At 46.9% G+C, this 27,108-nt stretch overlaps 1 long non-coding RNA gene across 5 annotated transcripts in view; it reads left to right on the forward strand.

The window, feature by feature from the left end:
- Positions 1–20,611, forward strand: part of LOC110149967 (uncharacterized) — a 75,353-nt gene extending 54,742 nt beyond the window's left edge. For 3 of the 5 annotated variants that reach the window (XR_011484352.1, XR_011484350.1, XR_011484351.1), the window contains 2 exons: positions 3,770–3,868; positions 13,790–14,587. This is a non-coding gene — a long non-coding RNA (uncharacterized lncRNA). Of the gene's footprint in view, positions 1–3,769; positions 3,869–13,789; positions 14,588–16,610; positions 19,175–20,330 lie in introns of those variants that run through there. The other 2 variants (XR_002317594.2, XR_002317593.2) reach the window with 2 other exon arrangements.
- Positions 20,612–27,108: the final 6,497 nt, after the last annotated feature.

The following is a 27,108-nucleotide window of genomic DNA, read 5'->3' on the forward strand; positions in this document are numbered from 1 at the left end:
CACTCAGTCGTGTCCTGCTCTTTGTGACCCCGTGGACTGTAGCCCGCCAGGCTCCTCTGTCCATGGGATTCTCCAGGCCAGAATACTGGAGTGGGTTGCCATTTCCTCCTCCAGGGAATCTTCCCAATCTAGGGACTGAACCCACATCTCCTGTGCCTCCTGTATTGCAGGCAGTGTTTTTACCTACTGAGCCAGCGGGAAAGCCCTGATTAGGTTATGTTTTTAAAAAAGAACTGTAAAGACACCTTGAACTTACATCGTATGTTTGATGTTGGTAGTGGGTAGTATCGATATAGTAGTTCTAAAACTGTTGAAGGAAGTGCAGGACTCAGCAGGTGAGTTAAATATGTTGATGATGATAGGAGCTAGGGATAAGGATATGTGTGTGTGCTCATCACTTCAGTTGTGTCCCATTCTTTGTGACCCCATGGACTGTAGCCCACCAGGTTCCTCTGTCCATGGAATTCTCCAGGCAAGAATACTGCAGTGGATTGCCATTTCTTTCTCCAGGGGATCTTCCTGATGCAGGGATCAGACCCGGGTCTCCTGCAATGCAGGCAGATTGTTTACCATCTGAGCTATGAGGAAGAGTTGTGGGACACTGGATTTAAATAAGGGGAATCAATAAGAACTCACATTTGTTCAGTGGAAGGATATTAAAATCCAGTAGCAATGAGCATACCTAGTGCCTAGATCTTATACTTAAATCAGCTTCCCCACCAAAAGAAACCAAGGCTCATGGAATCAGGATCAAAGTTTCAAAGGGAAAAAAAAGAAAGAGCCAAGTTCCTTGGAGAAATGGCTAAATATAGATCTGGAACCTTGGACACCTTGTAACAGAAATCAAAGGATAGCTCAGAAACTGATGGTAACTTATCAACAAGATACACGAGCTGGCTTGAAGGGGTGCTCACTAGCTAAATGTGAGACATTTTGAGCATCAAAAAGAATAGTGATGGTAGTAGATAGTAACACAGTGGGGAAAAAAAATGAGTTCAAAGAGACGTTAAACAATTAGAATAAAATTGAAAAAAAAATTTAAAAGTGAAATCCATGTAAAGTCTGTATACTTTATTTCAGTCATTTATTGAAGAAATAGTGTCAATATTATGCAATCTTTTTCAAAAAAAGAGTAGTAAACACTTCTAACTTATTTTTTGAAGTCAGCAGAACCCTGGCACCAAACCAGAAAAACATACCACTCTCGCTCAACCCCCACCCAAAAAAAATTAACATGACTATAAAAATATAAAATCTATAGTCTTGCTAATCACCATGTACCAATGTCGATTTCCTGGATTTGATAATGTACTATGTAGGATCTTATCTTTGAGTGGAAGTTCGGCTTGGGTACCCTGAGCCTGTTTGTAATATTTTTTTGTATGCAATTTCTTATGGGTCTTTAATTATTTCAGGGTAAAAGGTTAACAAATAAGCGTGTATATGCATGTGTGATGACATACTGTTCTTTACAGAAGAATGCTAACCTATATGTGGAGAAAAAATGATAGAATTAGAAAACTCACCGCTGGTAAGTATTAGTACAATGATTTATTTGGACAAAGGGCATCACTGGATGGTAAATCCATTGAATAAGTTCCATTAGAAAATTTCATCTAAAAAAAAAAAGAAAGAAAATTTCATCTAAAATTCCATTAGATATTCACACGGACTTACCCCATGGATTATTTATTATCTACAAATGAGATTTTATGGTGGAGAATTCTGATATCATTATCAAGGTTGAAACAAAATGACACTATGAGCTTCCTGGCATGCTGAGATTAGAAGGATATATCACCTATGTAGTACTTCTTCCAAAAATGTCTAATCTGAACTTGATAGTGGAGAAACAAACACTCAAATTTAGATTATGAGATATTCCACATTAGCCTGTACTCCAAAACTATCTGTCTTAAAAGACCAAAACAAGAAAAAAAAGTAAATGATTTTTAATTGGGTCTTGAATCAGCACATTACTAAGACAATTGGGAACAATTTTATATGGGCAATAAATTAGATAATAAAGGGCTTCCCAGGTGATGCAGTGGTAAAGAATCTACCTGCCAATGCAAGAGATGTGGGCTCAGTCCCTTGGTGGGAAAGATCCCCTGGGTAAGGGAATGGCAACCCACTCCAGTATTCTTGCCTGGGAAATCCCATGGACGAAGGAGCCTGGTGGGCTACAGTCCATGGGGTCACAAAGAGTCGATGGAGCAACTGAGCGCACACCCACACACATTAGGTAATATTGTATCAGTGTCTTGGGAGGTTAAGTGTCTTGGGAGTGAAAAAAGCATTGTGCTTATGTAGGATAATACCTAGTTCTTAGGCGATGCATGCTGAAGTATTTCAGACATTGAATTTCAAGATACCTATAACTAATTTTCAAACAGTTTAGCAAAAACATTGAGAGCAATCTCGAGCAAATAGAGCAAAATGTAAGCAATTGGAAAAGCAAGTTCAAGGAAAGGTATATGTGTTTTCGTTCGTATTATACTTTCAACCTTCAGTAGGCTTGAAAATTAAAAAATAAAAATGGGAAAAATACAGTTAGCTGACTTTGTTTTATCCATAAATTCTCTTTTTTCCTGGACATGAATTGGAATTCTTCCCATTTCACCTCATCCCTTCCCCCAAATCTCAGTGTGATGTAGCGAGAGTGGCTTGGGGTCTACTGGCCCGCTGGGGCCAAGGCTTCCAATGAGTCTGTGAAACCAGCTGGCCATCCTCTGCCACCCCTGGGCTCTGGCCCCACCCAAGCAGGGACCCTTATGAATGCTTACTGGCTTCTCACTGAGTCTGATAGCATGTCTGGGGAGTCATGGGGCTTCAGTAGTCTAAGGTGTGCTGAGCCCTGCAGCCTGAGAGAGCTGATGAAAGTGAAAGTGCTAATCACTAAGTCATGTCTGGCTCTTTGCGACCCCATGGACTGCAGCACACCAGGCTCCCCTGTCCTTCACCATTTTCTGGACTTTGCTCAAACTCATGTCCGCTGATTCTGTGATGCCATCCAACCACCTCATCCTCTGTCACCCCCTTCTCCTCCTGCCTTCAGTCTTTACCAGCATCAGGGTCTTTTCCAGTGAGTCGATTCTTCCCATCAGGTGGCCAAAGCATCCGAGCTTCAGCTTTAGCATCACTCCTTCCAATGAATATTCAGCACTGATTTCCCTTAGGATTGACTGGTTTGATCTCCTTGCTGTCCAAGGGACTCTCAAGAGTCTGAGAAAATCATTATTCCCTGACGAACTGGAACAATTGGTCACCTTATGACTCTGCCGCCTATACCCCCAAATCTTTCATTATGAAGCATCATGTGTGAAGAGCGAATCAGATAACATGCTTGCTCTGAGAATTCTGAAGTGGATGCAGAGGAAGAGAGGAAAAAAGCCAACTTCACTTCTCCTTTTTCCATACAGATCAGATACAGACAAGGAACCCAGTGGCCAGAGGGGTTGCTCTTTTTTAGCTCTGCCCCCTTCCTTCCTCCTGGAAGGTCCTCCCTCTCCATCAACATATTCAAATACTGTGCCTTCTCCAGTCTCAGTTGAAATCACATTTTCTCTTTAAAATCTTTCCCAACCATTCTAGCTGAAAGTGATCTTCCCCTCCTGAGAGATGTAATAGCATTTATTGTCTGTGCGCTCATGTGGTACACATCGACTCTTATTTTAGAATTAGAAACAGCCCCGGAGAAATCAGAAGGAATTTAGAGATGTATTCATTCACATGTAATTCACTCTTTCTTTCATTTGCTCATCACTAGGTACCAACCACTGTACTCAGCGCTGGGGATTTCAAGATGAATCCAGGTCTTGTCCTTAAAGGGCCCACTATCTGCCAGGTGAAATGGCCAGATACACAGGTAAATGTGCCACAGATGAAGCTTGCTGTGATGGAGTCTAAACTCTGGGAAGCAAATGCCTTTGGAGCGTCTACTCAGTGGCAGGCAGCATGTCCTACGCTAAAGGGTTGTAAAGCCCCATTAGAGGTTACAATTGGTTTCATGTCAGAGGCAGATCTGAAAGGACAATGTTTTAGTGGGCTTTTCATGTGAGCTAGTGGTAAAGAATCTGCGTGCCAATGCAGGAGACATAAGAGACGCGGGTTCAATCCCTGGGTAGGGAGGATCCCCTGGTGAAGAAAATGGCAAGTCACCCCAGTATTCTTGCCTGGGGAATCCCATGGACAGAGGAGCCTGGTGGGCTACAGTCCATGGGGTCACAGAGAGTCAGAGGCGACAGAGCACACCTCCAAACACACACACAGAGTGTTTTAATAACATAAGGTAAGTGGTACAAAAATGTAAACGTGAAGTCTCTGGGGGCACTGAGACAAGCTAGGAGTTGGATCAGGAAGGGTGTCTTGGAGGATCTGGCATTTGAGCTGACTTATTGGAGATTTGGGAAAAAGATGATGAGGCAGTGGGGACAGAGAGGAACTGGCAGACCAGAGACATTTAGCAGACTCTATCAATAGAGCTTTGCGATTGATGGTCATTATAGGCAAAACCATCTCAGACCTTCCTGTATCTTCTGGAAAATCTCATATAAGATACTACACATAGTGGGTGTTTAACATATATCTGTTGATTGACTTCTCTGAGATATTAGGCAGGATCTGAAAGATGTCTGACTTGATTATCCAGGGGGATCTTGCAACCAGGGTTTCCCAGAGTTTATTTCTATGAGAAGGTCAAAGATAAAAGGCTGGAGAAACAATACCCCTCCCAAATTAGAAATGTTACTTAAATCCTTGTGTGTGTGTGTGTGTGTGTTTATGTGTGTAAGAACTGAAACCATTTTAAGAGATGCTGTTGGAGACTCTTTCGGGAGGTTACTTATGGCATGAGGAAAAGCAGGAGGCTCCAACAGGAAACCTGGAGAAGGAAATGGCAACCCACTCTAGTAGTCTTGCCTGGGAAATCCCATGGACAGAGGAGCCTGGTGGGCTACAGTCCATGGGGTCACAGAGAGTCAGACACGACTCAGTGACTGAACAAGAATAACAACCAACAGGAAAAAGCCTCCTTGTAATGCCTTTGTCCTATTTCTCTAAGTCCCATCCTCATTTTTTTAATAATGATCAGCAAGTGAAATCAAATGAAAATGTGTACATTTCCTATCACTTCACCCTCTTTATCCCAACACACACATTCCCACACTCACACACATGCATGGACACACACACAAACACACAAGCCTAGAAACACACAAACACAGATTTATTATGCATTTGTTTTGTCATCTGTGCAAAACTCATCTGTGCTTTCCACAGTCAGATGACAAATGCTCGTAGCTGGGGGTGGTGCAAACCTCCACACATGGGCTTTATTAACTATGCCTCCCCGTTGGCCTTCAGAGTCACAGCCTCAATTGCGTGGGTTAGAAGAGGAGGTGTCAGACTTTGCTGGACTCAAATGGACAGGTCTGATCAGTCTCAGATTCCTTGCCCCGCTCCTTAGCTTGCTGGGAGGGGCGGGATGATGGAGCACAGGGAAGAGTCTCCCTTCTGCGTCAGCATCTGTGCCAGAGACTTCCAGAAGCCCTTCTCAATCTGTTCTCTCCGTGAGCATGTCCTGCATGCACGTCAGCAACCTGGGGGCTAGGCTTCTTTCCCAAGGGGTCCTGGCAAAGCCGGCCTGGCTGGGGTGGGGATAGAAGACCACCTCTGAGTGCTGCAGCAGGATTTGGGTCAGGGCAGGACACCTGCTTTTTTCTGACCCCCTTACCTTCTATTCTGAGGAAAATAGAAGTCTTCGGTTGCTGCTATGATGTCTGCATCCTGGAATACCATAGCTGGGACTCGGTGTGCCTGGATGATGTCTGGGACTTTGATGAAGAGTGTGGAGCTAACCTAGGGTCAGAGGAGGCTGGGTGCTCCTTCTGTGCAACCCCTAACTCCTTCAGTGACTTTCCAACCACCTTTTTTAAGAATAATTTCATTTATTTCGAGCCGTGCTGGGCCTTCATTGCTGTGCGAACTTTTCTCTAGTTGTGGGGAGTGGGGGCTACTCTCTAGTTGCAGTGCACAGGCTCTAGGGTGTACAGGCTTCAGTACTTGTGACCTGTGAGCTTGGTAGTTTTGGCTCCCGGGCTCTAGAGCACAGGCTCAGTAGTTGTGGCATACAGACTTCATGTGGCATCTTCCTGGACCAGGGATTGAACCTGTGTCTTCTGCACTGGCAGGCGGACTCGTCACTGCTGAGCCACCAGGGCAGCCTTCCATCCACCCTTGATCGTAAGCACCACCCATAACACAAATGGAGTACTAACAGCTACAAAGCGCTTCCAGTGTTGGGGCCAGGGCTCTGCGCCCTGCCTGAACATTTTATTTAGTTCCACCAGCATTCCAGGCATTGTATCCTTGCTTTAGCATGGAGGAGATCAAGGCTCCAAAGAAGAACTACGGATGGAGGTTCATGGCCTTGTACAGGAGGCAGTGATCAAGACCATCCCCAAGAACAAGAAATGCAAAAAGGCAAAATGGTTGTCTGAGGAGGCCTTACAAATAGCTGAGAAAAGAAGAGAAGCTAAAGGCAAAGGAGAAAAGGAAGGATATACCCATTTGAATGCAGAGTTCCAAAGAATAGCAAGAAGAGATAAGAAAGCCTTCCTCAGCAATCAATGCAAAGAAATAGAGGAAAACAATAGAACGGGAAAGACTAGAGATCTCTTCAAGAAAATTAGAGATACCAAGGGAACATTTCATGCAAAGATGGGCACAATAAAGGACAGAAATGGTATGGACCTAACAGAAGCAGAAGATATTAAGAAGAGGTGGCAAGAATACACAGAAGAACTATACAAAGAAGATCTTCATGGCCCAGATAATCATGATGGTATGATTACTCACCTGGAGCCAGACATTCTGGAATGTGAAGTCAACTGGGCCTTAGGAAGCATCACTACAAACAAAGCTAGTGAAGGTGATGAAATTCCAGTTGAGCTATTTCAAATCGTAAAAGATGATGCTGTGAAAATGCTATACTATATATTGCCAGCAAGTTTTGAAAACTCATCAGTGGCCACAGGACTGGATAAGGTCAGTTTTCATTCCAATCCCAAAGAAAGGCAATGCCAAAGAATGTTGAAAGTACCACACAATTGCACTCATCTCACATGCTAGTAAAGTAATGCTCAAAATTCTCCAAGCCAGGCTTCAACAGTACTTGAACCATGAACTTCCAGATGTTCAAGCTGGATTTGAAAAGGCAGAGGAACCAGAGATCAAGTTGCCAACATCCATTAGATCATCAAAAAAGCAAGAGAGTTCAGAAAAACATCTACTTCTGCTTTATTGACTATGCCAAAGCCTTTGACTGTGTGGATCACAACAAACTGTGGAAAATTCTTCAAGAGATGGGAATACCAGACCACCTGACCTGCCTCCTGAGAAATCTGCATGCAGGTCAAGAAGCAACAGTTAGAACTGAACATGGAACAACAGACTGGTTCCAAATAGGGAAAGGAGTATGTCTAAGCTATATATAGTCACCCTGCTCATTTCACTGCTATGCAGAGTACATCATGAGGAATACTGGACTGGATGAAGCACAAGCTGGAATCAAGATTGCTGGGAGAAATATCAATCACCTCAGATATGCAGATGACACCACATTTACAGCAGAAAGCAAAGAAGAACTAAAGAGCCTCTTGATGAAAGTGAAGAGGAGAGTAAAAAAGTTGGTTTAAAACTCAGCATTCAGAAAACTAAGATCATGGCATTTGGTCCCATCACTTCATGGCTAATAGATGGGAAAACAGTGGAAACAGTGTGAGACTATTTTTTTGGCCTCCAAAATCACTGCAGATGGTGACTGCAGCCATGAAATCAAAAGACACTTGCTCCTTGGAAGAAAAGTTATGACCAATGTAGACAGCATATTAAAAAGCAGAGACATTACTTTGCCAACAAAGGTCCATCTATTCAAAGCTGTGGTTTTTCCAGTAGTCATGTATGGATGTGAGATTTGGACTATAAAGAAAGCTGAGCACCAAAGAATTGATGCTTTTGAACTGTGGTGTTGAAGACTCTTGAGGGTCCCTTGGACTGCAAGGAGATCAAAACAGTCCATCCTGAAGGAAATCAGTCCTGAATATTCATTGGAAGGACTGATGCTGAAACTGAAACTCCAATACTTTGGCCACCTGATGTGAAGAACTGACTTATTAGAAAAGACCCTGATGCTGGGAAAGATTGAAGGCAGGAGGAGAAGGGGATGGACAGAGGACGAGATGATTGGATGGCATCACCGACGCTATTGGACATGAGTTTGAGTAAACTCTGGGAGTTGGTGATGGACAGGGAGGCCTGGTGTGCTGCAGTCCATGGGGTTTCAAAGACTCGGACATGACCTGAACTGATCAGGGCTCAGGTAGGTACAGGGGCCTTATCCACGGCCTGTAGTAAACAGTAGACTTTACTACTTTGGAGCACTGGCTCCCAAGCCTGTGCTCTCCTGCCTCCCCCAGCATGAGGGACCCTGATAAGTGTCACACACTATATTATGGACCCTCTTAGATTGTCAGCTGGTGGGGAGTATAGACCATACCTTATGATTTTTAGGACATAGTTTCATTATCTGTGAAATAGGAATGATCTTTTCATTCTTCTCAAGTACGTCAAGGGAAATTAAGTACATGTGAGCCATGGGAATTTGGGGGATAAAGAGGAACTGGGGGTCCCAGGGACCAAGATGAGGCCTCGAGTTCCTACAGTCCCCACAGAGGCACACGTCTGTCTTGGGAACACCCTCTTAGAGTTCAATTAGTTCTTCTGCAGCTTTTCCTGAGCTCGTGCCAGAAAAACAGTCTCTCAAATTTCTTACATGTTATGAGGCATTGCAGATAACTCCATATAATCAAATATGCCATTCCACATCTCATTTGTAATTTCACAATTTAGCTCTCTGCGCCATTTAAGCACATATAGAGCCTCTGGAGAAATCCTTATTTTTTTTCCTAAAGCTTTTATATGTGAACTTAGTGCTGATTTTGGTCTTTGCTGTGTCTAATAAGATTCTCACCAAGTGTTCTCACTGAGGAAGGCTTTCTAAAATGTAAGGAACTATGGCAATAAGCCCTGGCCTGATATAAGTCAAGCAGGCCAAGGAGGCAGCAGACAGGGGGCTCTGACGAGCCGTCGAATATTCTTTTCTCTTTTGTCTCTGCTTTTTGTGTTTGGTCTGACTGCGTCTCTGGAGGATACAGCTGCTTTACAGTTATGCAGTGCTCCATGATTCACAAGGCACCTCTCCTGTATTGTGTGTGATCTGAGCTTCACAACCACTCGGTAAGCATGATGGAACAAGGCTACTATTCCCACTTTATAGATGAGGAAACTGAGGCTTGGTGAGGTTAAGTGACTTGCCCAAATCCATGAAGCTAAGTTTAATTATTCACTAATTAACGGCAAGGCTAGGAATTAAATGCAAATCTTCTGATGAGAAGTGTGGCACCTTCCTGCTGATCCAGTCTGCCTTCCTAGAGGGGATCCTTTGCCATTGATGATCTGAGGTTTCAGAGATGAGACTGTGGCATCTGGACCCTACTGCTCATGTAGTTCGGAGAAGGCAATGGCACCCCACTCCAGTACTCTTGCCTGGAAAATCCCATGGACGGAGGAGCCTGGTAGGCTGCAGTCCATGGGGTCGCTAAGAGTCGGATACGACTGAGCGACGTCACTTTCACTTTTCGCTTTCATGCACTGGAGAAGGAAATAGCAGCCCACTCCAGCGTTCTTGCCTGGAGAACCCCAGGGACCAGGGAGCCTGGTGGGCTGCCGTCTATGGGGCCGCGTGGAGTCAGACACGACTGACGCGACTCAGCAGCAGCAGCAGCAGCTCATGTAGTTACTGACTCCGTCCGCTGTTCTCATGGTTACTCTCCAAGCCCTGAGCACTGCCCTTTCTCACTTGGGTCATTGACAGAGGGTCCTAGATTGGTTTCCTTACTTCCCGTCTTGACCCACTCAAGTCCAATGTCCACACCCCCACATAAATGACTTTCTTCAATGCAAATGTTATCAAGTGCTTCCCTGTTTGAAACACACTGATCACTTTCATGGTCTTTCAGAAAAACATGCAAACTCCCCAGTGGGGCCTCCAAAGGTGTGCATGGAGGGATGTGGCTTGTCACCCCCAGAATCTGAGTGCCATCCCCTCCTCACCACCAAACTCTCCTGTCCTGGAAACTTCATCATCTTCATCTTATGACTCATGTCACCTTTCCGCTGCCTCATTGTCTTCTCTTTATAATGTTTTATAATTTTGGAGCCATTTGTAACCAGCCCCCTCCCTTCAAAAAAAAAAAAAAACACCCTGTTTATAGCACCTTAATTATTATTGGTTCTTCCCTGGCAGCTCAGCTGGTAAAGAATCCACCTGCAATGCAGGAGTCCCTGGTTCAATTCCTGGGTCGGGAAGATATGCTGGAGAAGGGATAGGCTAGCAACTGCGGTATTCTTGGGCTAATCGTTATTTTTCAGAATTGTTTAAAATTAATTTTTATTGGAGTAGGATCCCCAAGTGGCTCAGTGGTAAAGAATCCACTTGCCAATGCAGAAGACGTGGGTTCGATCCTTGGGTCAGGAAAATTCACTGCAGAAGGAACTGGCAACCTACTCCAGTCTTCTTGCCATAGACAGAGAGGCACCATGGGCTGCAGTTCACGTGTTCTGTACAAACAGTCAGACATGACTTGGCGATGAAACGATGACATAGTTGCTTTACAATGTTATGCTAATTTCTACTGTGCAGCAAAATGAATCATTCATGCATTTACATATATGTAAATATATGCATTTCCCTCCCACTCAGACTGCCACAGAGCATTAGAGTTCCCTGTGCTATCCAGTAGGTTTTCATTAGTTATCTGTTGGGTGGGAAGAATTGGGAGATTGAGCTTGACACATATAATATTTATTTCTGTATTCTGATTGAGAGATTATAAAATACTTCCAATAATTATAACGATTATAAAATATTACTTCCAATAATTGGGCTTCCCTGGTGGCTAAGATGGTAAAACGTCCGCCTGTAATGCAGGAGACCTAGGTTTGATCCCTGGGTCAGGAAGATCCCCTGGAGAAGAGAATGACAACCTGCTCCAGTATTCTTGCATAGAAAATTCCATGGACAGAAGAGCCTGGCGGGCTACAGTCCATAGTGTCGCAAAGAGTGGGACATGACTGAGTGACTAACACTTCCAATAACTAGCATAGACGCCAAGGTGGACAGGGAACCATTGTACAAATGCAGACACTGAGGGCTGGGGATTTAAGTAACTTGTCCACCTTCATGTCACAGCCAAGTGACCCAGCACTTGAAATTCAAGTTGGTATATTCTAGTTCACGCACAATTATGCAACCCGTTTGCATAGTTTACCAGCTCCTGTAAAGCATTTGGGGAGGAGGGGTAAGTAGTAAAAAGATGGAATGTCAAAATCCGAGTTGCATCTCACAGACTAGTCGGGAAAGACTCTTGCATAAGAAGCATTTCTAGGCAGGAGGAGAGGCAAAGAGAAAGGGAGAGAACCCTGCCCCTGGAAAAACAGCCTGTGGGCTCATTAACCGCTTTCAAACAATCTCTCATCTCTCCCATCTCCCTGGTGGCCAGAAATAAGTCAGAGGGGAACGAGTGTGGTAAACTTTCACCCGCAGGGACAGGATCTCTGGGGAGAAAAGACATCACAAGTGGATAGAGTTTGCTGTTTCCTGCTGAGTCATGGGGTAGGTCTTCTTTCTTGGAATAACTGGGAATCATTCTCCTGGGGGCAATGCTCGTGTCCCCAGCAGTGTTGCCTTAATGACATGAAGGCTGAGGGCATAGCTCTGGGCATGAGTAAAACTTCCAACTTACCAGGAGCCCTTCCTAACTCTGGCAGCCACGGGCTACTTCCTCGTGGCCCTAATTTAGCAAGGCTGGTGATACTTCCCAGGTGGCACTAGTGTTAAGAACTTGCCGGCCAATGCAAGAGATATAAGAGACATGGGTTGGATCCCTGGGTTGGGAAGATCCCCTAGAGGAGGGCATGGCAACGCGCTCCAGTATTCTTGCCTGGAGAATCCTGTGGACAGAGGAGCCTGGCAGTCTTTGTTCAGTCCATGGGGTTGCACATAGTCAGACACAGCTCAGTGACTGAACAACATTATCAGTTTCTGAGATGCTGTGGACACAGTCATTTGTTGATATCAAAGAAAGAAGGAAGCACAAGCTTCTCTGGCCCCCTCTGCTCAGGAGGCCACTTGTGAGGAGAACGTTCCACAGATGTGCTGAACGGTGAAGAGTCACCTGCCCGTAGCCTCTGTAAAGTCAACGGTGCCTCTTGGAAACAATGGGACCATCTCACGTACATCTCAGTTTTGCATGTGGGGTGGGGGTTGGTTCATCTGGCAGGGTTCTCTGCCTTTGAACCTGCCTCTAAGTCTTAGACCCATGCGCTTTGAAGTGCAGGATGAGTAGTTCCAAAAGTCCCAGAGTCTTCCATCCGAGATCCTGATTGTGTTCTAGATGTGCTCTGACACGCATACCTTCAAATCTCAATGCTTAACCAATCGAAGCCTGTTTGCCAACAATGCCAAGGCGAAGGGCTGGTCCCAGGACCAGCAGCACTAGCATTTCCTTGGAAGCTCTTTAAAGTTCACACCTCAGAACTGCCTCAGGTCTACTGAATCAGAATCTCCATTCTAACAAGATCCCCCTTGATGGGTCTTTTTTTTTTTTTTTTTGCTATTTTTTATTTTTAAAATTACCTTTATCTATTTAACCCTGCACTGGGTCTTCATTGCTGTGTGTGGGCTTTCTCTAGTTGCAGTGAGTGGGAGGTTACTCTCCAGGGGCAGTGCAGGGCCTTCTTGCACTGGTGTCTCGTTACAGAGCACAGGTTCCAGGCACTCCGGCTCAGTAGTTGTGGCTGAGGGCTCGGGAGCACTGGCTCGGTAGTTGTGGTGCATGGACTTAGTTACTCTGCAGCATGTGGGATCTTCCTGGACCAGGAATGGTACCCATGTCCCGTGCATAGGCAGATTCTTTACTCCTGAGCCACGAGGGAAGTACACCCTTGATAGATCTTGAACAAAATATTCCTTATATGAGAGGGAGAGGAAGAAGGACTTCCCTGGTGGTGCAGGGGTTAAGAATCTGCCTTCCAATGCAGGGGATGTGGGTTCAGTCCCTGGTCGGGGAACTAAGATCCCACATGTCTGCGGGCAACTGAGCCTGTGGGTGGCAACTCCTGAACCCATGTGATCTAGAGTCCTGACAGCCAAAATAATAATAAAATAAAGAGGGAGAGGAGGAAAATAGACTCAATGAGATAGAAGTAGAGGAAAACAGAGACAGTTTGCCCTGCTGTGAAGACACTGAATTACATACTGAACTATGCAAAGCCTGTTCTAAAGTCCCAGCACTTGGGTGCCCAGTGCTCGGGCACCAGAAGCCAGCTTTGGCTCAAGGTCATTGCGTTGCTGACGTAGGAGGCCCCTCCCCTGCCTGCTTGCCAGGGCACCCACCAGCGCCAGGGCAGGCTGATTTCCATTTCTTCAGCTCGCCTCTTTCCTGTTGCTGCCAGGCATGGAGGCGGGAGAAGAGGGTTTAATCAACCTCAGTGAGTCCTGTTAGCAAGTTGGAAAATACAGCACAGTTTCTTTTTTTTCCGTGTGGCACCCCAAAGTGCGAACATCAAGGGGGTGATTACTGGCCCTTTATTATTCTCATTTTGGTAAAGCTGTTTTCCACCCCCACACCTATGTTCAAGGTTAATTTGTGGTGCTGTCTCCCTGCAGGTCTCTGCCCAGTGCCCCGGGGAACTGCGTTTAGTAACACGGAGCAGGAGAGGCAGAGAGCGCGGCGCTGACTCCACACATGACTTGGAAACCGGCTTGGCCTGATGGCAGGAGAATGTGTGTTTTTCTGGTGTTAACTGCGGAGGGGGAAGCAGTGGGCGCCCGGGAGCCCTGGCACATGGTGCGGTTTCCCGCCCTGGGAGATGCTGCTGAAAAGAGCACTAAGGCAGAGGAGGCAGCATCTTCTGCGGGAGGCGGGAGCGAGCGTGCAGAGGGTTTGGATTGAGTGAGGTTGAGGAGACAGAGGCAGAACCTTTTCGGAGGCAATCGACAAAGGGAGGTGGGGGTGGGTCCGCTCTGGAGCAGAGCCATTTCAGACACCCACACCTTGATCCCCGCCTAGGCGGCTGAAGCCAGAAACAGTCCAGCACATAAAGGGGAAGCCAGCATCATATAACCAATCCAGGCAGTGTGTTCTGATTCACAAACCACCATCCCCTCCCTTCTTTTAAAAGACTCCTAGTTTCCCCCAGTATCCATCCTCCCTTCTTCCTTACCAACAGAACCCCGATGTTATCCTGGGAAGCAAGATGCCAAGTAAAAGGGTGATGTTTCCCAGCCTCCCTTGTAAGGAGGCAAGGCCCCCAGAGGTGAGCAGAAGTTGCTAAGTGGAGCTACCAGGCAAGCCCCTCAACCATGTGGATTCACCAAGGGAGCACTTGTCTTTTGCAGTTTCTCCATCTTTCTGCCTAAAATGTGTCCTTCTGTGTGTGTGTGTGTGTGTGTGTGTGTGTGTGTGTGTGTGTGTGTGTACTCAGTCATGTCTGACTCTTTGTGACCCCACAGACTGTAGCCCACCAGGCTCCTCTGTCCATGGGATTCTCCAGGCAAGAATACTGGAGTGGGCTGCCATTCCCTTCTCCAGGGGATCTTCCCAACCCAGAAATCAAACCTGCCTATTCTGCGTTGACAGGTGCATTCTTTACTGCTGAGGCACATGGTTCTGCCCGGCTCTAAGGGGTAATGTGATGTCAGAGCCGCATACTAGAGATGGTGAGGCGGACATTTACGAGGTTTCTCATTCCCAGATGACCGTTGTCCCTGCCTATTTCTGGACTCTGCCCCAGAAGCCACTTGTTTGCATTTTGAACTCAATCCTACATTGTTGCCACATCATCCATGTTCCCCGCATTAGGTCAGGCAAGTAAATCTAGCTATTGAAACAAACTTCCAAATCTCAGTTGCTTGATCCAATAAAAGCTTGCTATTCACATCAAGCCCAGTGAGGAGGTAACAGGTTGGCAGGTTATCTTGGATCTCAGGGCCTGTGCTCCTTCCCTCCTGGTCTGCACTGAACTCTGTACCCTCCGCATCCTCTCCGCAGCAGATGGGGTGAGGCAGCAAGAACAGCAGACGGGTCGTATCTCTGGGCCATACCACGGTGAGGCACAGCCCCATGTACCGAGATCTCATTGGCTGAAATTCTGTCCTTTGGCCACAAGGGGGCCAGGAAATATCAGCAGGTTACAAGTTCAGGAGGAAAGCAGATGGTTTTTGGTAAATAGTCCTAGGGTGCCAAAAACACTGTTTCAGGAGGGAAGGAGGAAAGGAGGGAGGGAGAAAGGGGAGAGAGAGAGAAAGAAAGAAAGAGAAAGGAAGAAAGGAAAGAAGGAAAGAAAGAAAATAAAAGGAAAGAGAGGAAGGAAGAAAAGGAAAAAGAAGGGAGGGCAGGAGGGAGGGAGGCAGGAAGAAAGAGAAAGGAAAAAAAAGGAAAGATTCTCAGATGCTCAGTTGTTCTCTACAGATTATTCACGCATGTTTCCCATGATGCAAAATATGCCAACGTGTAGAAAGAACGGAATGATGTCACTGGCGTCCCAAGTGCGTGTCTGTGTTAGTCAGGCTTCCCTTCCTTCAGGAGGCTTTTGTTCAGCTCAGGACTTCAGAGCCCTGTGGTTACACCCCAGGGGCTGAAAGGCTCTAGGGAAGCGGAGGAGGTCAGACTGGGAGAGGCTGCTTTGCCTGTGAGATTCCTGGCTTAGGAGCTGGGTAGATCTCACTTTGACCGAGATCCTTTATTGTAACTGTCCCTGTGGCTGGCCTTGAGCAAGCGGCTTCTGTTTTCTGAGCAGTGACTTCCCTGTCTCCTCATCTGTAAAGTAGAAATAACAATACCTGGCCTCTGGGTTTCTCCGTCTCTTTCTTAAGAATGAGAGGTAATGTGGCAAAGCATCCGGTCAAGTAGAAGCTCCGAAACTGGCAGCTGCTGTTCTCACCTATCTCAGTCTCTCTTAATTGGTCCTTGTTATCTGTAGAGCCAGACTTCATAGTCTGGGCTGTTGACTCTTTTCTTTCCGGCTCAAACCTACCTTCTCGGCACCATCTCCGGCCATGGCCTCCACTGACTCCAGATTTCTGTTTCATACTTGAACTTCTTCTACTGTTCTCTAGACTTTCCTGACCCTTGTACAACTTGATGCCCTTTTACACATTGCTCTCTTTACTTCTAATGTGGAGTCTTTCAGCCTCAGCACTGCTGGCTTTTGGGCTGGATGGTTATTTGCTGGGGACGATTCTGTACACGGTCGGCTTCCCTGGTGGCTCAGATGGTAAAGAATCCAGCTGCAATGCAGGAGACCCGGGTTCAGTCCCTGGGTTGAGAAGATCCCGTGGAGAAGAGAATGGCTACCCACTCCAGTATTCTTGCCTAGACACTTCCATGGACAGAGGAGCCTGGTGGGCTACAGTCCATGGGATTACAAAGAGTCAGATACAACTAAGCAACTAACACACACACACACATTCTGTATACCGTATGTAGGATGCTTACCAACAACCCTCACCTTGACCCAGCGGAGGCCAGGAACATCACTGACTCAGCCACAACAGCCAGAACCTCTCCAGACATTATCAGTTATCCCGGGAAGAGAAATCAACGCAAGTTGAGAAGCTCGGTTCTGATGTCCTTCACTCCCCTCTCTCTGGTAAAACTCCTGTGCATCCTACTCACCTACCTACAAAGTCACTCTCCTTGGAAAGCCTTCCCTGTCTTCTCTGGGAAGAAATTAATGGAAAATTAATTGCTTCGTCCTCTGATCTCTCATATCCCTTTTTGTATTCTTGTGTTAACATTTACTTCTTTTCTTATTACTTGTCTACTAGACTTGGTGCTTGTTGAGGGGACCCATCTCATTCACCTTTTGTTCCCCAGCAGAATAGATTTTTTTTTTAAGTTAATGAATTAATCAATGACTCTTAAGTGAAAAAATGACCTCTCAATGGATTTGTGTTTAGGGTTAATTTGAACAGTGGAACCATTGTCTGACTGAGGTTAGAACTGAAAATGAAGAGGTTCCTGAGTACCCAGGTGGATTCACAGGGACCTATGACTGATGAGGTGTGGTTTTTTCCACATTTCCTTTCAGGGGCCCTTTGGAAAGATGTTCAGAATGTTAGACAGGAGGGGTGGGTGAGAGGACTATGGGACTCTGGAAAGACACAGAAATCAGGAGTAAATCTGGGGAAACTTCATCTGCTTTGGGTATAGAAAATAAAAGTGTGTGAATCGGTGAAGCCACAAGGCAAATGCCAATAAAGTCCAAATGAGTCACTGGGTTTCCTAGGTCGTGCTAGTGGTAAAGAATTTGCCTGCCAATGCAGGAGACATAAGAGATGTGGGGTCCATCCCCAGGTCTGGAAGATCCCCTGGAGGAGGAAATGGCAACCCACTGCAGTGTTCTTGCTTGGGAAACCTCATGGAGAAAGGAGCCTGGTGAGCTACAGTCCATGGGGTTTCAAAGAATTGGACACGACTGAAGCGACTTAGCACATATGCATAGGAGTTTGAAGAGGGGTTGTCCTGTAGGGCTGGACCAGCTGAAGAAGAAAGAGCTGCTTCTTAGAGCAGCTACATCTTAAACCAGGTTTCCCTGCTGGCTCAGACAGTAAAGAATCTGTGTGCAATGTAGGAGACCTGGGTTTGATCGCCGGGTTGGGAAGATTGGAATGGCAACCCACTGCAGTATTCTTGCCTGGAGAATTCCATGGACAGAGGTGGCTGGAGGAATACAGTCCATAGGGGTCACAAAGAGTTGGCCACGACTGAGAAACTAACTCTTTACATCACAGACCACATCTTTGACATGATAACACAGGCCCTGCACAGGCTCCAGTCCAACCAAACTGGCCTCCTTGCTGTTTCTCAACACTCAGTGTGTTCCCACCCCAGGGCCTTTGCACCTGCTGCCCCCACTGCCTGGGGTGTTTTTCCCTGCATGCCTAACCGACTCCCTCATTTCCTTTTGATTTCTGCTCAGATATCAGACCATTGGACTATTAGGTCTATAGTAAATGATATCCTTTCTGGGTACTCTCTATCTCTCACCCAGCATTATTTTTATTTATGGGTGCTAAATATGTATCTACTTCTCACTTATCCACCTCCTCACTGAATGTAAGTTATGTGAGGACAGGCATTTTTGTCTGTTTTACTTACTGCTGTATCACCAGTGCCTACAACAGAGACTGGCACACAGTAGGTACTCAACAAATGCTGGAGGAATGAGTGAGTGGATGCAGTCTGTTTCGAGCTGGCCTTGAAAGGTGGAGAGAGAAGTTGTAGGGGTGAGTGTGGAGCCAGCAACTGAGAGTGGACAGAAGAGACTGCAAACTCAGAGACCGCTCAGGCCCCACGAGGTGGGTGATGGGGCCAGGACCTCATCCTCGCGGCTGGCAGGCAGCCAGGAGGGCAGACGGATTTCTGTTTGGCCTTCTTCTGCTGCTAAGGCAGACGTGTTAGAGAAGATAATTGCAAAATATCAAGTGCCATGGAAACACTTATTAATACCGGGGGCTGGTGCTCCATCGGAGCCCGAGGGTTGCTCTGGCTTCGATGAACAGCCAGCAGTTCTGAAGCGTGTCCAAAGCACTTGGTTTCTTGGACCCGAAACCACAATCTTCAGTACACAATGATTTAGTGCCTTCTGTCAGAGCGCCTCAAAGCCTGTCACCAACAGCCACCCTGCCCACGTCCTTGCGAGGAGGTGGCGCGGAGCAGCAGGCACTGCATCCTGTTTGTTTTTGACTAATACGATTTTGGAAACCTGTCCCTCCTTTTTCAGCTCTCAGGGATCCAGTTTTCCTTTCACTTCAGCCTACTGACTCTGTGTTCCAATTCCCAACCCAGTCATTTTGAAGGTTCACGGCCCCACAGGATGGGGAAGGAGATACTGGAGGCAGCTGGTGGTGACAGCAGCCCGTGTCTTGCCACCTGGAGGGGTCAGTGCTGTCTCCTCCCTGCCAGCACCCAGGTGGAGGTGGAGGGAGGAGATGGGGCCAGAGAGACGCACTGGGGGCCAGTTTGCTCCTGTGTGGGGCTTCGTGGGGTCCATCCATGCCGACACCACTTCCCAACTGGATGCATTTCTTGGTTGGGGCAGCGGAAGCGCTGGTGGGTGGGGGACACGGGAGTGATGGATGCTGTGGGGGCTGCAAAACTGGGAGCCACTCAGGGTAGCGATGAGTCATACAGGCCTCTCCTGTTTCCCCTGAGGAGGGAGGGAGGGAAAGAGGGAAGGAAGGAAGGCTGGAGGAAGATAGGAAAGAGGGAAGGAAGGGAGGGAGGAGAGAAGAAGGGATAAAGGAGGGTAGGAAGGAAGGAGGGCTGGAGGAAGATAGGAAAGAGGGAAGGAGGGAAGGGAGGGAGGAGGAAAAGAAGGAAGGAGAGAAGGATGGAAGGGAAGGAAGGGAAGAAGGAAGGAAGGAGGGATGGAGGAAGGAAGGAGCGAAGGAAAGAGAGAAGGGAAGGAGGGAAGGGAGGGAGGAAGACGGAAGGAAGGAGGGAAGGAAGGGAAGGAAGGCACATGCACACAGGCATCTGCACTCAGAAATCAGAAATCCCTCCAAGTATCTGAGTCTTTCCCTCCGGATGCCGGTGATCTCCTAAGGTGACTCCACTGTTCTTCGGCTTTAAGGGTTCAAGACTGAGCAAATCTGCTGCCCTCCAGGAAAATATTTCAGAGCTCCAGAATGGGCAAATCCCTCCTCCTCCATATGTGTTCTAAGCATCCCTGGACCATTCCCCCAGTCCTTACAGGGCTGGGCAGCTGTGTGACCACAGAGCTCAGGACCGGTGCCTTGAAACTGCTCCCTGGTTGGGTCTGGTCCTGGAATAGGTTGCTTCTTTCAGGGCACTGGCCTCTGCCTCTCTCTCCCGTCTGCTCTGCACTCAGCCGGGATCAGAGGAGGTGGGAGGTGGGCCTAGGGGACAGGGAATCAGGAGCAGGGACCCCAGGCTCCTCCTGCGGGACTGACAGGCGAGGAGCCTGTAGCCAGGGCCGGCTGGGCAAGCTCACCACTGCTTACAGGCAGGCACCCTTGAAATTCCGGTCATCATCTTGCTTTTCGTGTAGAAGACCAAAGGTCAGAGGAGCGAGTAGAGACCAGGGCTCTGAGAGGCAGTGAGAGCATCCTGGAGAAAGGCTGAAGAGGGGGTGGATGGGTGGCCACATTCCGCGCCTGCAATCCCCGCCTTTATCTGCAGGCCGGCCTCTTTGGGGCTGAAAACAAGCCCTCCGCCCCGCCCCGCGCGCTGCTTCTCTACCTGCTCGGAAACCCATCTCCTGCGCTTCCTTTTGATGACTTCTCCTTAGTTGCCACGAAGAAGTGCTCGTATCAGCAAACAGATGGCGGCTGAGGCATGTAGCATAAAATATATTTATCAAGGCAAACAGCTGTAGCCCATTTCATTCCGCAGATTTCTATTAAAAGTTCCCCAGAGCTACAAGGCGCTGGGAGGCGGCAATCGGAAGGCGGCCCTGGCGCGTTTTGTGCGGCTCTGGGGGGCGGAGGGGACCCGGGGCCTGGCGCCCCTATTCTTCTGGGAAGCCTAGCCTCTCCCGGTGGGGGTGGGCGCTCCCGAGGCATTCCCACCTTCAAGGACTCTGGTAACTTGGCGGCAGTGCCAGCCTCTGGGCAGGGTGGCAGCTCTGGGCGCCTTTCTGTCGTGGGAGGGGCGCTTGTGCTGGGCGCTGGGCGCTGGGTTCCACGTCTGCAGTCATCCTCACGGTCTTTCTCACTGTGCTTCATGGGGTGGGGGGGTTGTTTGTTTTTCTGATGCCCAGGGCCCGCTGAGCACCCTCTCCCCCGCCGTGGTTTGGAAGGGCGCTGGTCTGGGATTTGGAAGAACCAGAATGTCTTCCAGGCTGCCATTCATTATTTGCATTGAACGTGGGCAATCCATTTCATCTGGCGCTTTGTTTCCTCTTGAAGGGGTGGGATGGGATTTAAGGAGCAAACTCAAGTACCTTCAGGGATAAGGCAGGTCACCCAGGTGTGAAATGGCCAGGTGGAGATGGTGCAAGGTGCCTAGTGTGTGCCTTTCTGAAAGACATGCTCCAACACAGGAGTGCTTCCGCGTGATTGTGGGGTGCATTTGGCACAGGGCCTCTGCTTTGAGATCCCCCCCCGACTCAGCGTTTGTCAACAGGCCAGCAAGCCCTAATATTCTATAATGACTGTTACAGAATAATAGGTAGGATAAAGCTGAATGCCACAGGGGGCAAACAGATGATAGCGTGATCTAAAGGAAAATTGCTACCTTTTGCATTTTTATTTGAATGGACTTCTTTTTCTTAGAGTAGATTTATATTCACAACAAAAGTGAGGGCAGGGTAGAGGGAGATGCCACATACCCGCTGCCTGAACACATGCACTGCTCCCTCCACCACGGTACCTGTCTTACGATCGATGCCCCTCCACGGACACATCATTATCACCCAGAGGTCAGAGTGTACGCCAGGTTCCGTCTTGGTGTTGGGTGTTCTCTGGCTTTGAACAAATGGATGATGACAAGTATCCACCATTATAGTATCATACAGAAGAGTTTTGCTGCCCTAAAAACCCCAGGGCTCTGCTTGTTCATCCCTTTTGCATTTTTAAAAGGGAATGTGGAGTAAGTAACCGGAGACCCTGGCTCTTCTCTCTATCACTGTGGGGACCACCCATCTTCTTGAGGAATCCTGTGGCTTAGCGGGTCAGAAACAGGGGCCACGGACGCTGACTGTCTGGGTTCAAAGCCTGGCTGTGGGTCTCAGTAGCTGTGTGACCTCTGACAGGTTGTTTAGCTATACTTGCATTATACCTTCAGCATGCTCAGTTGCTGAGTCATGTCTGACTCTTTGAGACCCCGTGGAGTGTAGCTTACCAGACTCCTCTGCCCATGGAATTTTCCAAGCGAGAATACTGGAACAGGTTGCCAATTCCTCTTCCAGGGAATCTTCCCAACCCAGGGATCGAACCTGCCTCTCTTGCATCTGCTGCATTGGCAGGCAGATTCCTTACCACTAGCACCACCTGGGACGCCCTATACCTTCAGGAGGTTATTTAAAGATACTGCGTGTCTCAGTTTTCTCAACTAAAAAATGACAATCAAAGCAGCACCTATTAGGACTTCCCTGCTGGTCCAGTGGTTAAGGGTCCACTGCCAGTGCAGGAGACCCCGGTTCAGTCCCGGATCTGGGAAGATCCCACAAGCTGCAGAGCAACTAAGCCCATGCGCCACCACTCCTGAGCCCGCGTGCTACAACTACTAAAGTCCGTGCTCTGGATCCTGTGCTCCGAAGCAAGAGACGCCACCACAAAGAGAAGCCTGTGCACCCCAACGAAGAGTAGCCCCTCCCCACTACAACTAGAGAAAGCCCGTGTACAATGAAGACTCAGCACAGCCAAAAATAAAAATAGAGGATGACTGATTACAATGGCACATACTATTTAAAAGAAAGCACCTGTACATGGAGCTATGTGAGAATAAAATTTATCCCTCTGAGTAATTCACCTGCAATTATGCCTCATGTAGGGTAAGCACTCAATAAATGCTAATTGTAATTTATTGAGATGACCTTCCGGCGTTGTTTTCGCACTAAATGGGACAACCTTGCAGGGATTGGTTTGTGGATCCAATATTTACCAACAGCTGGTGACTGTGATGAGGCTCAGCTCCTCCAGCAAACAGATCATTTTACTGCTTTTGCCTCCAGTCAAGATAGCAAACTGAATTCCTCCCATGTATGATACACTTTTACATGCATCATCTAATTAGACGTCTTGAAGGGGATGAGGCAAATCGCGCCTTCCTTATTTTACAAAAGCAGAAGCACAAGTTCAAAGAGGTTACATAATTTGTGCTAAGCCACCCAGTTAGAGTCAGGATCTGAGTCCAGAATATGGAATTCCCCGGACAGTGGTCTCTTCACTTTATAGGACTGCTTTTCTATATGCTTATTAGCTGTGTGTGATAATGGTTAATTAACATTATCTATTATATTCTGGTTGTAGCTAGGAGAGCTCTGTTGATTCGCAGGAGTTTCTCAGACTTGCCCCAAACATGATTTCAGGTGCTTGTTCACAATCCTGATTTCTGTATCCCAACCCAAACCTGTAAATCAGGATTCTCAGAGAAGAGACCCAATGATCTGTCTATTCAACTATCAACCCTGTTGATTCTCAGATCAAGATTGTTTGAGAAACAAATCTTGGACCAGAGGATTCTGCCAAAAGATCCCCACAGTCAGCTTTGCTGGGATATTTGGACTAGCTGATTGGGAGTAAGTAACAAGGTCATGGGCAGTAGACAGAAGGGTGTGTTTGGCTCAGAGGACCAGAAGGAGAAACAAAGGAAAGTCCGGGGCTCATTGATTCAGTTCGCCAAATAGGTATTGAGTTCTTATTTATGAGCAAGGTGCCTTGGTAGTCCTTGCACGTTGGGTCAAGAATGTCCTTTAGGAAAACGAACGGGCTGGTTATCAGAGCTGAAGAGCATCTAGTGAGTTTTTAGAATTTTATTTTTGGCTATACTGGGTCTCTGATGCTGTGGGTGGGCTTTCTCTAGTTGCAGCGAGTAGGGGCTTCTCTGTAGCTGCAGTGTGGAAGCCTCTCATTGCTGTGGCTTCGCTTGTTGCAGAGCACAGGCTCTAGGGTACACAGGCTTCAGTAGCTGTGGCGCATGGGCTTCGTTGCCTCAAAGCACGTGGAATCTTCCCGGACAAGGGCTGGAACCTGTGTCCCCTGCATTGGCAGGTGGGTTCTTAACCCCTGGACCACCAGTGAAGCCCGCATTTAGTGATCTAAAACAAGGGATGCGCTCCTTTGCCTCACCTGTTTTCGAGAAAAGGTACTGACCCAGGTGAGGATGTCCTCTCTCAGTGCCTCTTAGATTATGTCCAGTCAAACATTGCAATTAGCTTTAAGCTATTTCTGTGGTCGATGAGTCTTCCAGAATATGCACAGAATACAGGGCGATGGGCCAAGATCTTGGTGTGCAGAGCAAAGTCTGTGCCCAGCCTCAAGGAACCTTCAGTTCACCAGGTGAGCAAACAATGGGGATATGTCATTGCAACCTGTAATTCAGGCAGGACAATTATGATTCCGTAATTATAGCACTACAGGTAGTGGCTAGTCCTCTTCAGTTAATGGTGTATTGACATTTGGGTGGCCCTGAAGTCTCCATGCTCATCATTAGTCAACCACTACTGCTTTCCTCCCTCTTCTCTTTTCCTCACACTGTTTTTATTTGATAACTATTGTCTCCTTCTCTGGCTCCATTTATGAAAATTCTACCAATGTTTCAAGTTCAATCCCACCAAAACAAAATTATTTCCTTTTTTTTTCCATTTTGGTAAGGCATGGCCTGCCCATCTTCTGAAACACCGGGTGGTCCCCCTCCCTTGGTTTTATGTCCTGCCCTCTGGCTTGCCTTCTGAGCTCTAAACTTCTAGGCTTCCCTAGTGGCTTAGTGGTAAAGAATCTGCCTGCAATGCAGGAGACAGATTCAATCCCTGAGTTGAGAACATCCCCTGGAGTAGGAAATGATAACCCATTCAAATATGCTTGCCTGGGAAATCCCATGCACAGAGGAGCCTGGTGGGCTATAGTCCATTGGGTTGCAAAGAGTCAGATATGTCTTAACAACTAAACAGCCACAAACAAAAACAAACTTTCAGAAGCCTGGAGCTGGTCTTACTGAAATTTTCCTGTAGATATTAGCATGCAACCCTACCTCTTCACAGCAGATGATAGATAATCTAAGTTTATTAGTTCTCTTTGCAGAGGACTTCAAAGTAAGTTCAACACTCCGAGTTTGACTCTTGAAGGTGTTCTGTGTTAGCTGGACATTTTAGGTTGTACCCAATGAAAAATTAAATCATTTTAAGTCACAGAGGAATGGCATAGCTCATGTAACTGAAAAATTTGTAGGGGTGGTTTTGATAACTTTAGGGACAGGTAGGTCAGAGCTGATAAATATTGTCAGGAATCTACTCATCTCCCTCTCTACCCTCTGCTTCTTTCCATGACAACTTGATACTTGGGTGAACTCTTCCTATGCTGGGGCAGAGGAGTCTTAGAATCTTTGGGCTTATGCTCCACCCAGTCTATTCGGTAATCTCAGAGGAAAGAGAGTCTGAGTGTAAGTCCAAGGCCTGCCTCTCATTGTGATTCTGATTGGCCATTCCTGAATCCAAGTGTGAGTGGTGAGTGGTCCTTTGTTATACTAGAGCCCCAGAGTGGGGACGACTGTGTTTTGTAGAAAAAGGGGCCAAACCACAGATGTTCAATCCAGGGTTATTTAGCTTTCCATAGGAAAACATTCAACAAACAAATTATTTTTTTCTTAAGATTATTTTCATGTGGACCATTTTTAAAGCCTTTATTGAATTTGTTCCAACATTGTTTCTGTCTTATGTTTTTTGCTTTTTGGCCTCGAGGCATGTGCTATCTTAGCTTCCTGATCAGGTATCGAACTCACACTCCCTGCGTTGGAAGAGGAAGTCTTAACCACTGGATTGCCAGGGAAGTCCCACAAATTATTTCCTTAAACGCTTATTTTATTTCTGATGCTAAACAGGCTTTGTAAAAAAAAATGCATGCATTAATCACACGATGAGCCAGTCCTGAAGCATGTGAAAAGCTTGTGCAACATCTTTCACTATCAAACATATACCTTAAACCTCAAGCCATGCAGATTTATCCTAAGGAAGTAATCAGAGGTGCATACCAAGTCAAGGCTGTTAATTGCAGCAATATTTATATAAGGAGAGCAACACAATTGGAAATACCATAAATATCCAAAACAGAGAAAAGGATCAGTACTTTATAGTATAGCCATTAAAAGCGATGTTCCTAAAACGTATGCTATAGAAAGAGGCTCGGGAAATTATATTATGGTACTAAACAAAAATGCCAAGTTACAAAAGTATGTATATATTACGATCCCAAATTTGCGTGAATATACACAACTGCAGTACAGGCTGGAAGGAAAGGCATTCACGGAGTTCATCATTGACTTTCAAATTGCCGATGAAATTTCCTCTCTGTTATACTTTCTGTTGCCCAGTTTGGGCCCAAGAACAGTATTATTTCATGACTGAAAAAAGCATGTTTTTCATGCCTTGGTGTCAGTGCAGTTGAAAACACATCCCATTGAATTTGCGGTGATTGCAAAGTAGGGCAGCCCTTCACCCTGGGACAGAGCCCAGAATCCAAGCAGAGAAGAGCTCTACCGCTTGCCCTGCCCCAGGCGAGGCAGGAGGGCACTGCTTGCTTCTGTTTCTCCTGGGCCAGGATCCCTGTTATTTCCATATGGGTGGTTTTTTTTTTTTTTTTTTTTGCTGCTTGTTTAGCCTTAAAGGCAGATACTTGCCCCTCCCTCACTTTATTAATTACAGGATGGATGGAGAAAGGGAGGAAGAAAAGAGAGCGAGGGAGAGAGAGAGAGAGACAGGAGAGATAACTAACATCTTTCTCCTATGGGACTGCCATAAAGGAGCATATGTATCAACTAAAAAAATTCCTTGGCAACAAAAGCTTTTTAATTGAACACAGTCTCTTCAGCCAACTTATGTAAATTCTATCCCAATTTTGGGCGTCTATTTTGAGCACAGAGAGAAGCGGTATGAATCTTGCCCTAAAATTGTGCTCGACAGAAAGGGTGATGCCATATGGATGCCATGTTATGGGAGCCTGTCACCTGCTAACCGAGATGAGAAATTACAGGTTATAATCGCCTTCCCGCTGCCTGAGCAGCCCTGGTGGGTGGGGAGTGCTTGGGACATCAAGGTTTGGTTTGACAACCTAACACTTGCCTGGGGCTCTGAAGCCACAGGTGTCTGGGAAGTTGCAAGGTGTAGGGGGAGGGAAGTGGTGGTCTTTGCCTGGGGAAAAGTGCTTACTTTTAATCCCAAAAGAGCTTAATTTTCTTCTTCTGTGCTTGTGGGACTCTGGCTTATCCTGTAGAACTATGACCACTGAGAGTCAACGGGTGGCTC

Source organism: Odocoileus virginianus, chromosome 28 (assembly GCF_023699985.2).
Source record: "Odocoileus virginianus isolate 20LAN1187 ecotype Illinois chromosome 28, Ovbor_1.2, whole genome shotgun sequence".
NCBI classification, from domain to species: domain Eukaryota; kingdom Metazoa; phylum Chordata; class Mammalia; order Artiodactyla; family Cervidae; genus Odocoileus; species Odocoileus virginianus.